Genomic DNA, 13,448 nt, shown 5'->3' with positions numbered 1-13,448 from the left:
TAATTATAGTCTGCTTACAGCCGAGCCAATGGGAGGTCATCTATTCCGCCCATAAAACCTAACAAAAAAAACATCCAAAAAGCGCCAACAATACTACATTCACATTTCGTGATTTGAATACTAACCAAGTATTAGTGATCTTGTTATTATAAGCGCTAACGCAAACAAAACTATTCACAGCGGCACCGTGATCAGTAACATGCGTGTTTATGTTTTTACACCCACCTATTCTTCGAGGCCTAGGAGTCTTTCTTCATCTAAACAGGACTATAACAACATTCTATCATTCGGAATCCTAATGACAGCAGACATTGTAAAGTAAGTGATGTTTTATTATGTTTGTTGGCTCTCATGAAGTCTGCAGAGTTGTAATCAGTGATGTAGTTGAGAAAAAAAAAAACACGCTATATCAATATAATTCACTTCACTTCAAATGTAGTGATGCTTTTTTGAAATTAATGATCAAAATACGTAAATATTAAATGTTATTATAAATGTGCCCATTACCACATTACATATATACTTACAGCATGTGTATAAAACCTTAATGGAGGTGTTTGGATATGTTTATAAGGGCTTTATAGACAGAATAGAGCAGCTTCTATAGACTCCATTGTAAGCAGACTTTTGATCGCATTTATTTCCTAGTTAAAATGCATAAAAAAGAAAAAAACGTGTTTTTGTCTTACATAAGGATTGGGAATGATAGGCAAAATTCCAACAAAAATGCAGTTTCCCTTTTGAGCTCCCACATCTGTAGCTAACAGGTGGATAGTCTGCAGAGCTTAATTTTTATAAATGTGTGGCGAAGCCTCTTTTTCTTTTTTCCAAAGCTATCTGCAGTTAAGTGGTGGGGTATACACCGGGTGGGCTCATTACCTAGGGGCAGGTCAAACGCAGTATCATCAAGGAGGAAGGGTTTAGATTTTTTTTTTTTTTTTTTTCAAATGGTATTCCATCATTGTGAGTAGAGCCAGAGAACTACAAAAAATATGCTATTGTTATGTTCAAAGGAACACATCTAAAAAAGTGTGTGCATGCTGGTATTCTTATTTCTGCATCTTTTAGGTATAAAAAGCGGTTATCCACTTAGGCTGCCACTGTGCTATACTTACACACAGCTTTTTCAAGTTGTTGCTTCCAAAAACACTCAGTTTGCAAACAAGACTGCAACAACGGGAAGCGAGGAGCAGCAAACAGTTCAATTAGAGCTACAACAGGTGAGTGGATCAGAAGTAACACTACCAACTGTGTGTGTGTGCATGTGCAGAGTTGTAGCCATTCTATTTTTAAGCTAAACTAGGTCTGACCTTTTACACTGCATATGCTGACTCATGTTCACGGCCTTTCCTCCTTAGTCTGAGGTACAGTTTATCACAAATCATTTTACGCCGCCATAAATTAAATAAAAAGCCCTTTATGACTGAAAAATAAACATGGATGTGGGAGTGAACGCTTCATCTAGCATCAGAGTGAAACCCAGTCATTGACATCCTGTCTTTATTGATCCGACTTGCATAAGCCCTCCACTAATAAAAAGACATAGTGGGGAGGGGTGTAACAGCAACACAAAGCAGCATAGTGTATAGATCCATATACTGCAGACCTGGGCAAATTAAGGCCCGGGGGCCGCCATTGAGCTTTTCAATCTGGCCCGCCGGATATTCCCAAATATTTGTTTTAGATGTTTAAGATGTAAAGTGTAGCTGCCATTATGATGTGCAGTGATGTTTTCTAATGACCGTAAGTCTTCAACTATACTAAGTCTTTCAATGCGTGGAATCTGCATCATATACCAGTTACTATGGTCATCTAATTAGTTACTATGGTCATCTAATTACTTACTATGGTCACTATGAGATATCTCAGATTGTAGGTGGGGGTTTTTTCACTATGCTTGTTGCATTTTGGTTGCGTTTCGGTTGATTGTAAAATATGTTGTCAATATTCGGTGTTTTATCATTCATAGTTAATATTGTAAATCCCACATTCTTTATTTTCATGTACATTCTGGGTGTCTCATTCAGTAAAAAAAAAAATCTAATTCCATTCCGTTTGTTAAGGCGGTCTGTCATAACGTTTTTAGCTTTCAATCATTATTGTGAGGTTTTGTATTAATGTTAATGTTGTATTGAATTTATCGATAAAATTGATATATTGCCCAGGCTTAATTTAGGATCTGCATGAATGCCGAAAATTTGAAATCAACCGTGGAGATATTTATAAAATAATCTTGCCTTCTTTCATACTCCTGAGAAATTAGCTGTTTTACCTCATTAAAAAAATGTCATAAAAAATGGAATTTGCCCTATTTGGTAACGTCAACGGATTATCCATGTATGATATAAATTTACCCAAATTGCTTTGCGCGGGTCTGCCATTGTAGTCCCACGCAGTAGTCAATAAGCTCTTTCTTTTATAGTCTATTACCTGACCGCTTCTATGTTAGCTACCTCTCTTTGTTTATATTGAATGTTTTCTGCTGGATCTACTCTCTATTTTATGCTGCCTTTTTTTTTTTGTACTGCAGCTGTTACATTTACTGAAATATTGTACATGGTAATTGGGATTTGTTATATATTTTATATATTATATAAAAATATAATATAATATATTAATATAATATATCAGTATATGTTATATAATGTATATATAATATGTAAATATTACATATATGTTATATTTTATATTGCTACTATGGTACATTTTTAGTCGACTTAATACCTGCATTATCATTTCCAGCCTTACCCTTTCCATCCTTTGAAACTGAGCTACTGTGTGGAACAATTTCCCTTGTGTATCAATTAAAGTTTGTGTATGTCATTTTTTCACTATCCTCTTGTTGTGGGGCTGACTAGCTCGTACATGCACGTGCATCCTCTGCCGTTACCATTTCTAATACAAAGTGTTGTATAGTTCTAACTCATCTATCAGTAGAATCATCATGGAAGCGCGAAAATCTACAACAAAGATGGCGTGGAGAAGCCCCTGTCAAAGTGAAGGCACATAAATAAGACCGCCCACAAAATCCATCCTGAAGAGACGATCAGCAAGCAGCTGTAAAACATAGTCTGTGCAAAATTTTGACCAAAGAACCACCATTACATGTTAAGTAGAGCACAGAGAAGTGTTTTAAATGTAGAGAATACATCCTAATATGACCTCTTTAAATGCTGTCATGGAGATGATCTTTGATGCAGAAGGTCCCTAAAAACAACAAACTTGACAAAATAAATAGATAAAAATCAAATGTCTACCGTAGAGCAGTGTTTTTCAAACACTGTGCCACAGTACACTAGGGTACCGTGAGATATTGTCTGGTGTGCTGTGGGAGATTATGTAATTTCACCTAATTGGGTTAAAAATATTTTTGGCAAACCAGTAATTATAATCCGCAAATGTGCCGTTGTTGAGTGTCTGTACTGTCTAGAGATCGGCAGAGAAACCATGTAATACTCTTCCATATCAGTGGGTGGCAGCAGGTAGCTGATTGCTTTGTAGATGTCGTGATCACAATATGCAGACTACAGCGGGAGGCAGCGTGCACGTAAAAAGGTATCTAATGCTCAAACCAAAAATAAACAAAAGACAAGTGACGCTAAGAAAAGGCATTGAAGCTTAGGGATGGCTATGCAAAACGAAACTAAAACTGAACTGGCTGCAAAGTACACAAAAACAGAATGCTGGAGACAGCAAAGACTTACAGCGTGTGGAGCAGCAGACGGCGTCCACAAAGTACATCCATCCGTACATGACATGACAATTAACAACAAAATAGGAGTGCAAGACAAGTACTAAAACACTACACACAGGAAAAGAGCAAAAAACTCAAAATAAGTCACGGCGTGATGAGACAGGTGGTGACAGTACACCTACTTTGAGACAAGAGCTATAGTGATGCATGCTTGGTTATGGTTTAAATTCATATCCAACGATTGCGAGAACGACTTTTTACTGTCAATAACGGCTGCTGAGTTTCATTTTTTTATGTTTTCTGCTGGTGGTGTGCCTCTGGATTTTTTCAAAGAAAACAAATGCGCTTTGGCTCAAAAAAGGTTGAAAAACACTGCTGTAGAGGACACTGCTTCTACGGAATATACAAAATAAGACGAATAGTAAAGGGAGAATTCTGCCCCCCGTCCTTAGCTTTCTGTAAATACAGCCCCCTAAATAATTTAGTTGTATATCCCTGATATGCAGGATAAGGACTACCTTTGTTGGAGTAATTCCTTAAAAACAAACACAAAACTACCGTATTTTTCGGATTATAAGTCACAGTTTTTTTCATAGTTTTACTTTCGTTCTGCAAAGCCTTCCCTAAGCTTCAATGCCTTTTCTTAGGGGCAGTCACCTTTTGTTTATTTTTGGTTTACACATTAGACACCTTTTTACCTGCACGCGGCCTCCTGCTGTTTCCGACATCTACAAAGCAATTAGCTACCTGCTGCCACCTACTGATATGGAAGAGTATTACACGGTTACTCTGCCGAGCTCTAGACAGCACAGAGACTCAACAACAACACATGATTTGCAAACTATAATTACTGGTTTGCAAAAAATATTTTTAACCCAAACAGGTGAATTTAGATTATGTCCCACGGCACACCAGACTGTATCTCACGGCACACCAGTGTGCCACGGCACAGTGGTTGAAAAACACTGTTATAGAGGATATTTGACTGGTGCAAACAAACTGCTTGTTAATTCTAATTAATAAGAGCACCAGTGAAGGGCTGAGTCTAGACCAGCGGTTCTTAACCAGGGTTCGATCGAACCCTAGGGGTTCGGTGAGTCGGCCTCAGGGGTTCGGCAGAGCCTCCGCCGCGGAGGTCAAGACACGCCCGACTCATCGTGTAAATAAAAACTTCTCCCTGTCGGCGTATTATGGATACCCCCAAACAATGTTCCCTCTAATTTTCCATATGCGTGAGCAAACGCAAAAACTCCTTGAGCATTCAGTGGAGCACATGTAAGCGACGTCAGACCTGCAGCACACCTGTTCCAAACCTGACTAAATAACAAGTTCAATGTTTTATTATTGTAATTAAATGACAGCAGTCATTTCCATGAGATTATTTTCTAATATACCGTATTTTTCGGACTATAAGTCGCAGTTTTTTTCATAGTTTGGCCGGGGGTGCGACTTATACTCAGGAGCGACTTATGTGTGAAATTATGAAGACATTACCGTAAAATATCAAATATTATTTAGCTCATTCACGTAAGAGACTAGACGTATAAGATTTCATGGAATTTAGCGATTAGGAGTGACAGATTGTTTGGTAAACGTATAGCATGTTCTATATGTTATAGTTATTTGAATGACTCTTACCATAATATGTTACGTTAACATACCAGGCACGTTCTCAGTTGGTTATTTATGCCTCATATAACGTACACTTATTCAGCCTGTTGTTCACTATTCTTTATTTATTTTAAATTGCCTTTCAAATGTCTATTTTTGGTGTTGGGTTTTATCAAATACATTTCCCCAAAAAATAAATGATAAATGATGATACATGGGTTATACTTGTATAGCGCTTTTCTACCTTCAAGGTACTCAAAGCGCTTTGACAGTATTTCCACATTCACCCATTCACACACACATTCACACACTGATGGTGGGAGCTGCCATGCAAGGCGCTAACCAGCACCCATCAGGGGCAAAGGGTGAAGTATCTTGCCCAAGGACACAACAGACGTGACTAGGATGGCAGAAGGCGGGGATTGAACCCCAGTACCCAGCAACCCTCCGATTGCTGGCACGGCCACTCTACCAACTTCGCCACTTATATATGCGACTTATACTCCAGTGCGACTTATATACAGTATATGTTTTTTTTCCTTCTTTATTATGCATTTTCGGCCGGTGCGACTTATACTCCGAGCGACTTATAGTCCAAAAAATACGGTATCAATATAGATCAATACAGTCTGCAGGGATACAGTCCGTAAGCACACATGATTGTATTTTTTTATGACAAAAAATAAGAAATAAATAAAAATAAATAACCCATACCTGGACATAACTAAAGGTATGTTTTGTGACAAGGTTATTCTGTCTTGTGTGGGCGCGGTCTTTCTGGCGTCACTTCCTCTCCGAACTCAGTTTGTAAACGATCAATGAGTCAATACAAAGCTAAGGGCCGGAAATTCAAGAAATACACGGCGCACTTACCCGTGTAAAAATTTGTCAGAGGAGGGAGACCTTAAACGCTTAATACTCCAGTGCGACTTATATGTTTTTTTCCCTTCTTTATTATACATTTTCGGCCGGTGCGACTTATACTCCGGAGCGACTTACACTCCGAAAAATACGGTAAGTGTTTTGGCCCACTTACAATGACTATAACATTGTTTTTCATGAGCTGTGTACTTGTATTATATGTCTGGGTGGGGGGTCCTACTTCGTAAATAACGTGTACCCCTTTCAGATATCGCATTTAGTTCCCACTAAAACATTCACATGTTGCACAATGAGATGTAAACATGGGATCATGTGTACGTTCCTGTAACTTTCTGTTTGTAAAATATACCTTTATTAGAATTTCTTTAAAATATTAACATCATTTTATGATTACGGTTCGGGTTCGGTGAATGCGCATATGAAACTGGTGGGGTTCGGTACCTCCAACAAGGTTAAGAACCACTGGTCTAGACAATCGCAGAATGAAACTGTGCAGCCAGTGTGCCTAATGTAGTGGCCGCCGGATTGCACGGCTGCACTTGTTGAGCTTCCACGCCACGCCACGCAGGGGAGGGATTCTTTCGATCCTTCTCTCTGGCTTTCAAGGAGGAATTCAATCGCAGCGTGCGATGAAGGGGAAGAAAGACGATTGACAGTGGAGAAAACACGCTGCAACAGCTGTGAGTCAAATGCCACCAGGGCACGCAGCACGGCCAAATGACACACACACACACACACACACACACACACACACACACACACACACACACACACACACACACACACACACACACACACACACACACACACACACACACACACACTTCCTACTGCACATACCAAACAGCTAGCTAACGATAGCCTGTGGAGGGCACGTCACTACATTGCACCCGAAGAAACAAGCAACGAGGACGGGCTAAAGTTAGCTTCCACCGGCTAGCTGGCTGTCAAAGTTGCCGCCCTCCCTGCCCGCCAGGCAGCTTGTTGTCACCGGTAGCACGGCGGTGCTAGCCCCGCTAGCCCCGGAGCTGTCAACTTGAGAGTTCCAGCAAAGCCAGGCGGGGAGGAGGAGGGAGTGGAAAAGAGGGTGTCCCCCTGCGCCCCCCTGCCACGGCAAGCGGAAAGCTGTCAACCCGGGCCTGCCTGCCAGCCAGCCGGGGTTCAACCCCCCACTCCGCACTTCCCCGAAAAAGTCGCCCGGGCCTCGGTTCAACTTCCATGCCCTTGTAAGCTCACTTACTCTGGGGAAGAGCCGCCGCCGCCGCTGCTGTCGTTGTTGTTGGCGGTGGTCTGCGTAATCCTCGCGGTAGTTTTACACTAACTGCTCTCGCCGTCTTTAGCCTTCCGCTTCAGTGTCTGTCCGCGGCCACCGAGGAGTTTGTTCCCCGAGCGCTCGGCGCTTGTTGTTCCGGATAAGGTTCGCCGGTGTGTGCCTGCGGTGCCGTGGCGTCCCTTCACAGCTTCTCTCCGCCTTCTCCCGAGTTCGCCTCTCTCTGTCCGCGGCGCAGCCAACATCCGGGACTCTCCTCGCCTTGCGCCCGGATCTACTTTCGAGCACGTCGACGCGCAAGGAAGGTCTGGGGTTTTTGGGGGGTTTTTTGCCGCCTTTTTTTGTTACCGCTCCTGCCGCAACAAAAACTAGTCCGTCGTGGGCCAGAACTGTTCTGGCTCAACTGGTGGCCCGCAAGTTCAGTTGAACGGTACTTGTGAGAGACTCACATGTTTGCAGCAGATTTTTTAGAAAAATAACTTTTCTTACCTATTGGTACCTGCTGTTATGTATTTGGGATAGGACTGGGCCATACGGCCTAAAAATTAAATCTCCAATTTATTTTATTTTTTTTTACAAACAATTAGATTTTTTCAGATTTTTACCCCCTACTTTTTAAAGAAACCATTTTAAACAAATAATACAGATAATTCAAAACAATGTTTGCTTTTATTTGATCTATAACTGGTCGCTTGAAATGACACTGAATGCTCTTACTCTTAGCACATTCTAATTTGAATAATTTTGTTCTTTTTGGACTAGATATCAATTTTTCCCTTTTTTGGAATACTTTTTTATTTTTTTCATTTTATTTTTATTGACATCCAGCATCAGACATTCCTATCAATTACATCAGGGGTGCCCACACTTTTTCTGCAGGCGAGCTACTTTTCAATTGATCAAGTCGTGAGGATCTACCTCATTCATATATATAATTTATATTTACTTATTTATGAAATATATGTTTTTGTTAACAAGTTAAAGGTGTTTAATGATAATGCAAGCATGTTTAACACATATAGTTAATATTGTTAACAAATTAAAGGTGTTTAAAGATAATACAAGCATGTTTAATACATATAGTTAATATTGTTAACAAGTTAAAGGTGTTTAAAGATAATACAAGCATGTTTAACACATATAGTTAATATTGTTAACAAGTTAAAGGTGTTTAAAGATAATACAAGCATGTTTAACACATATAGATTCCTTTCTTTCATGAAGAAAAGAATATAAGTTGGTGTATTGAATCAGACAGTAGTGCTGATAACGTCCGCATTTTCAAAAGGAGAAAAAAAGTCCTCCTTTCTGTCCAATACCACATGAAAGTGGTTGGTTTTTGGCATCTTATTTGTCCAGCTTCCGTACTCCTTTGTATACACTTTACAAGAAATACATTTGCGGCAAACTCGGTAGCTTGAAAGCTTGTGCACGCCAGCTTTCGGAGACTCTTATTTTGTTAGCGCAGGCAGGATGAAGCAGCGCTTTTATTGTGCAACTGTGCAGTCGGTCTTTGGAGTTTTGACGACAGGCACGGCGCCAGAATCTGTTGAAATAAAAAGTGTTTCTCGCCTTCCTGTCGGTCATTTTTTCTTAATAATGAGCTGGCAGCAGCCAGCGTAATCTCTGAAGACCCTCGGGTGCCGTGAATGTCAATTAAGTGACGAAAGTGACGTCATAGTGAAGATTTATGATCACTTATTTTTAGGACTATTTTTTTAATGCCTGGCTGGCGATCGACTGACACACCCTCCGCGATCGACCGGTAGCTCGCGATCGACGTAATGGGCACCCCTGCATTACATCATATTCACATACATCATATATCTGTTGTCTGCCCTAAATGTCAAAATATTTTTTTGTTTATATCCCAACCATAACACCCCCAAAAAAAGAAAGAAAGAGCAAAAAAAAAACAAAGTAGTATCTACAAATACATCAACTAAATAAACAAAATACTGGAATACTTTTTAAAGAACTAAATTAAGAGCTTCCTCTGGGATGCAATAAGTAAAGTACCACTGATAGTCACACACACACACTAGGTGTGGTGAGATTATCCTCTGCATTTGACCCATCACCCTCACCCCCTGGGAGGTGAGGGGAGCAGTGAGCAGCAGCGGTGGCCGCGCCCGGGAAACATTTTGGTGATTCAACCCCCAATTCCAACCCTTGATGCTGAGTGCCAAGCAGGGAGGTAGGGTCCCATTTTCATAGTCTTTGGTATGACTCGGCCGGGGTTTGAACTCACGACCTACCGATCTCAGGGCGGACACTCTAACCACTAGGCCACTGATACTTCTGTCTTAAATAAAATACTTCTGTTAGCAAAAATGCAGCATTGCCCATTGCATGCAAATAAATAATAATCTTCAACATTGAGATTAATATTGTGAAAACTTAAAACACTTGGCGGGCCGTGCGTTTCCCACCTAGGCCTTCAGTGATGTCCTACTTAGTCCGACTTCAATAAATACCATCATTTATGTTGCCACATGACCACCGCTTGTAAAATACTGTACACGAACACACTTGCGCACTACTGGGCATTGAATCAACTATACAATATATATATAGTATATAATTGGTGCAAAGGTTTAACACGTGTAAAAGGATATTTGACATGCCTTTACTGTGTATATAATTTAACTGTGTTTATGTTGTGTATAATGTGTATTTATAATATGTTGTGCAAAGGACATTTCATCATTTTTGGAAGTTGATCTTGTACTTGACATTGTTTATAGGGTTAAGCGCAATAAGTGTTCAACTTCAGCCTAAACCCTTTCGGTCTGCAACATTTTCTTTTTCAACCTATGAATGTACAACTGTCTGTTTATTTTGTTGACCATTGACCGAAGAAGAAGAATAAACTAACTAAAAACTCAATTTGTCACTAGTGTACAAAAAGGGCTATTTTTTGGCGCATTTAAAAATCAATAAACCCGCATCGGACGTGGTACTGTCAAAACAAAAGTAATCGTAAAAAACATTTTGAATGTGAAAAAATATATTTGAACTCGCAATACCACTTGTAGAAGTGGCAGGCCAAAATATTTGCCACTTAATCAACGTTTTGCTCTGCTACTTTGTTGGTTAAAATAAAGTGAGTACCGCTGATTTCTCCGCTGGCCGGGTACGGCTCCGGTTCCACTTCCTGCTTTCGTAAAGCACAACTTGTGATTGGGACACCTGGAAGTGACAAGTGAGTATACAATCACAGTCACGTTCAACGTAAGGCTACTGTCAACAACTTGTGAGCTCATTGGCTATCGCAACTGTCTGTTAACTGAATGTCCTCCGTTCGTTAAACTGCACAGCCGCCGCTAATGTTGGGTCAGAAGGCCTCCGGCAGAATTCATACAGCCCTGGCAACAAGCTAGCTGAATTCTAAATGGATAAAAGCTCCAACTTAAAAGAGCAACACTGGAGCCTAATATGACTTGAAGAGAATATGATGAATACTTATATATATTTATGGAAAGTCCATTAAAAATAAAATGTTATTAATTAATAGGGATGCCGATAAATGCTTAAAAATGTAATATCGGAAATTATCGGTTTCAAAATTAAAAAAGCAAAATTTATGACTTTTTAAAACGGCGCTGTGTACACGGACGTAGGGAGAAGTACAGAGCGCCAATAAACCTTAAAAGTACTGCCTTTGCGTGCCGGCCCAGTCACATAATATCTACGGCTTTTCACACACAAAAGCGAATGCAAGACATACTTGGTCAACAGCCATACAGGTCACACTGAGGGTGACGGTATAAACAACTTTAATATTGTTACAAATATGCGCCACACTGTGAAGCCACACCAAACAAGAATGACAAACACATTTCGGGAGAACATCCGCACCGTAACACAACATAAACACAACAGAACAAATACCCAGAACCCCTTGCAGCACTAATTCTTCCAGGACGCTACAATATACACCCCTCGCTACCCCGCCCCCCCCCCCCCCCCCCCCCCGCCCACATCAACGTCCTCATGCTCTCTCAGGGAGAGTTCCAAGCTGCTGTTTTGAGGCATGTTAAAAAAAATAATGCACTTTGTGACTTCAATAATAAATATGGCAGTGCCATGTTGGCATTTTTTTTCCATAACTTGAGTTGATTTATTTTGGAAAACCTTGTTACATTGTTTAATGCATCCAGCGGGCCATCACAACAAACTTAGGCATAATAATGTGTTAATTCCACGACTGTATATATCGGTATCGGTTGATATCAGTATCGGTAATTAAGAGTTGGACAATATCGGAATATCGGATATCGGCAAAAAAAGGCATTATCGGACACCTCTATTAATTAATAATCATGATTTATGTCAGGCCAGCAGAGAAGGTCTGACGGCACACCACCGCTTGCGCACTACTGGGCATTGAATCAATTTGTCAATACAAAACGGGCTATTTTTTGGCACCTTTAAAAATCAATAAACCCGCATCAGACGTGGTACTGTCAAAACTAAAATAATTGTAAAAAAAAAAACATTTTAAATATGAGAAAATATATTTGAACAATTTGTAAAGCCATTGGTACCGCTCGGAGTTGGTTGATTCGAGTGGAACCATTTCACCGCCAGGACAGCTTAACTTGTTTCCGGGGTTGGCTGACCTCGTTTCACAAGATCTAGTCCAGTGGTTCTTAACCTGGGTTCGATCGAACCCTAGGGGTTCGGTGAGTCGGGCTCAGGGGTTCGGCGGAGGTCAAGACACACCCGACTCATCGTGTAAATACAAACTTCTCCCTATCGGCGTATTACGGATACGGCAACAGCAGAAGTCACACTGATTTGCAGGTATGCAATTTGTTGTGAGTTTATGCACTGTGTTGGTTTTGTTGTTTGAACAAGGTGATGTTCATGCACGGTACATTTTGTGCACCAGTAAAAAAACATGGTAACACTTTAGTATGGGGAACATATTCACCATTAATTAGTTGCTTATTAACATGCAAATTAGTAACATATTGGCTCTTAAGTAGTCATTATTAAGTACTTATTAATGCCTTATTCGGCATGGCCGTATTATAACCCTAACCCTCTAACCCTGGCCCTAACCAAAACACTCTAAATTAAGTCTTTGTTACTTAGAATATGTTCCCCATACTAAAGTGTTACCAAAAACATATAACTTTGTCTTGAATTTGAAAAAAAAAAAACATTTTATTTTTCACTAAAGAAGGGTTCGGTGAATGCGCATATAAAACTGGTGGGGTTCGGTACCTCCAACAAGGTTAAGAACCACTGATCTAGTCCCTCTTTAAATATCCTTCTTGCAAATACTGTATACATCTGCCACCTAATCAACGTTTTGCTCTGCTTTTTTGTTGGGTTTGTTGGTAAAAAAAAGTAAGTACCGCTGATTTCTCCGCTGGCCGGGTATGGCTCCGGTGCCACTTTCTGCTTTCACAACTTTTGATTGAATATTTGGGAGTGACAAGTGAGTATCCAATCACAGTCATATTCAACGTAAGGCTACCTAGATGGGCTACTGTCAAAAACTTGTGATCTGATCGGCTATCGCAACTGTCTGTTAATTGAATGTCCTCCGTTCGTTAAACTGCACAGCCGCCGCTAATGTTGGTTCAAAAGGCCTCCGGCGGAATATTTTTATATATTTATGAAAAGTAAATTAAAAATAAAATGAACTTTTATTCATTTATGATCATGATTTATGGTAGGCCAGCAGAAAAGGTCTCGCTGGCCCTGACGGCACACCACTGCCAACTGTATTGCGAATACATAGATAGATAGATAGATAGATAGATAGATAGATAGATAGATAGATAGATAGATAGATAGATAGATAGATAGATAGATAGATAGATAGATAGATAGATAGATAGATAGATAGATAGATAGATAGATAGATAGATAGATAGATAGATAGATAGATAGATAGATAGTACTTTATTGATTCCTTCAGGAGAGTTCCCTCAGGAAAATTTAAATTCCGGCAGCAGTGTACAAAATTGTAAA

General features: G+C 40.0%; 1 protein-coding gene across 1 annotated transcript in view; it reads right to left on the bottom strand.

The window, feature by feature from the left end:
• The window catches only part of foxj3 (forkhead box J3), a 319,265-nt gene extending 311,552 nt beyond the window's left edge, over positions 1–7,713 (bottom strand). Inside the window, exon 1 of the mRNA XM_062037777.1 lies at positions 7,428–7,713. The gene's annotated coding sequence lies outside the window, so the exon portion shown is untranslated. The remainder of the gene's footprint in view (positions 1–7,427) is intronic.
• Between the last annotated feature and the right edge of the window lie 5,735 nt (positions 7,714–13,448).

Source organism: Entelurus aequoreus, linkage group LG26 (assembly GCF_033978785.1).
Source record: "Entelurus aequoreus isolate RoL-2023_Sb linkage group LG26, RoL_Eaeq_v1.1, whole genome shotgun sequence".
Taxonomy (NCBI): domain Eukaryota; kingdom Metazoa; phylum Chordata; class Actinopteri; order Syngnathiformes; family Syngnathidae; genus Entelurus; species Entelurus aequoreus.
Note: the sequence above shows the minus strand (reverse complement) of the source record. Positions and strands in the feature narration are given on the sequence as shown.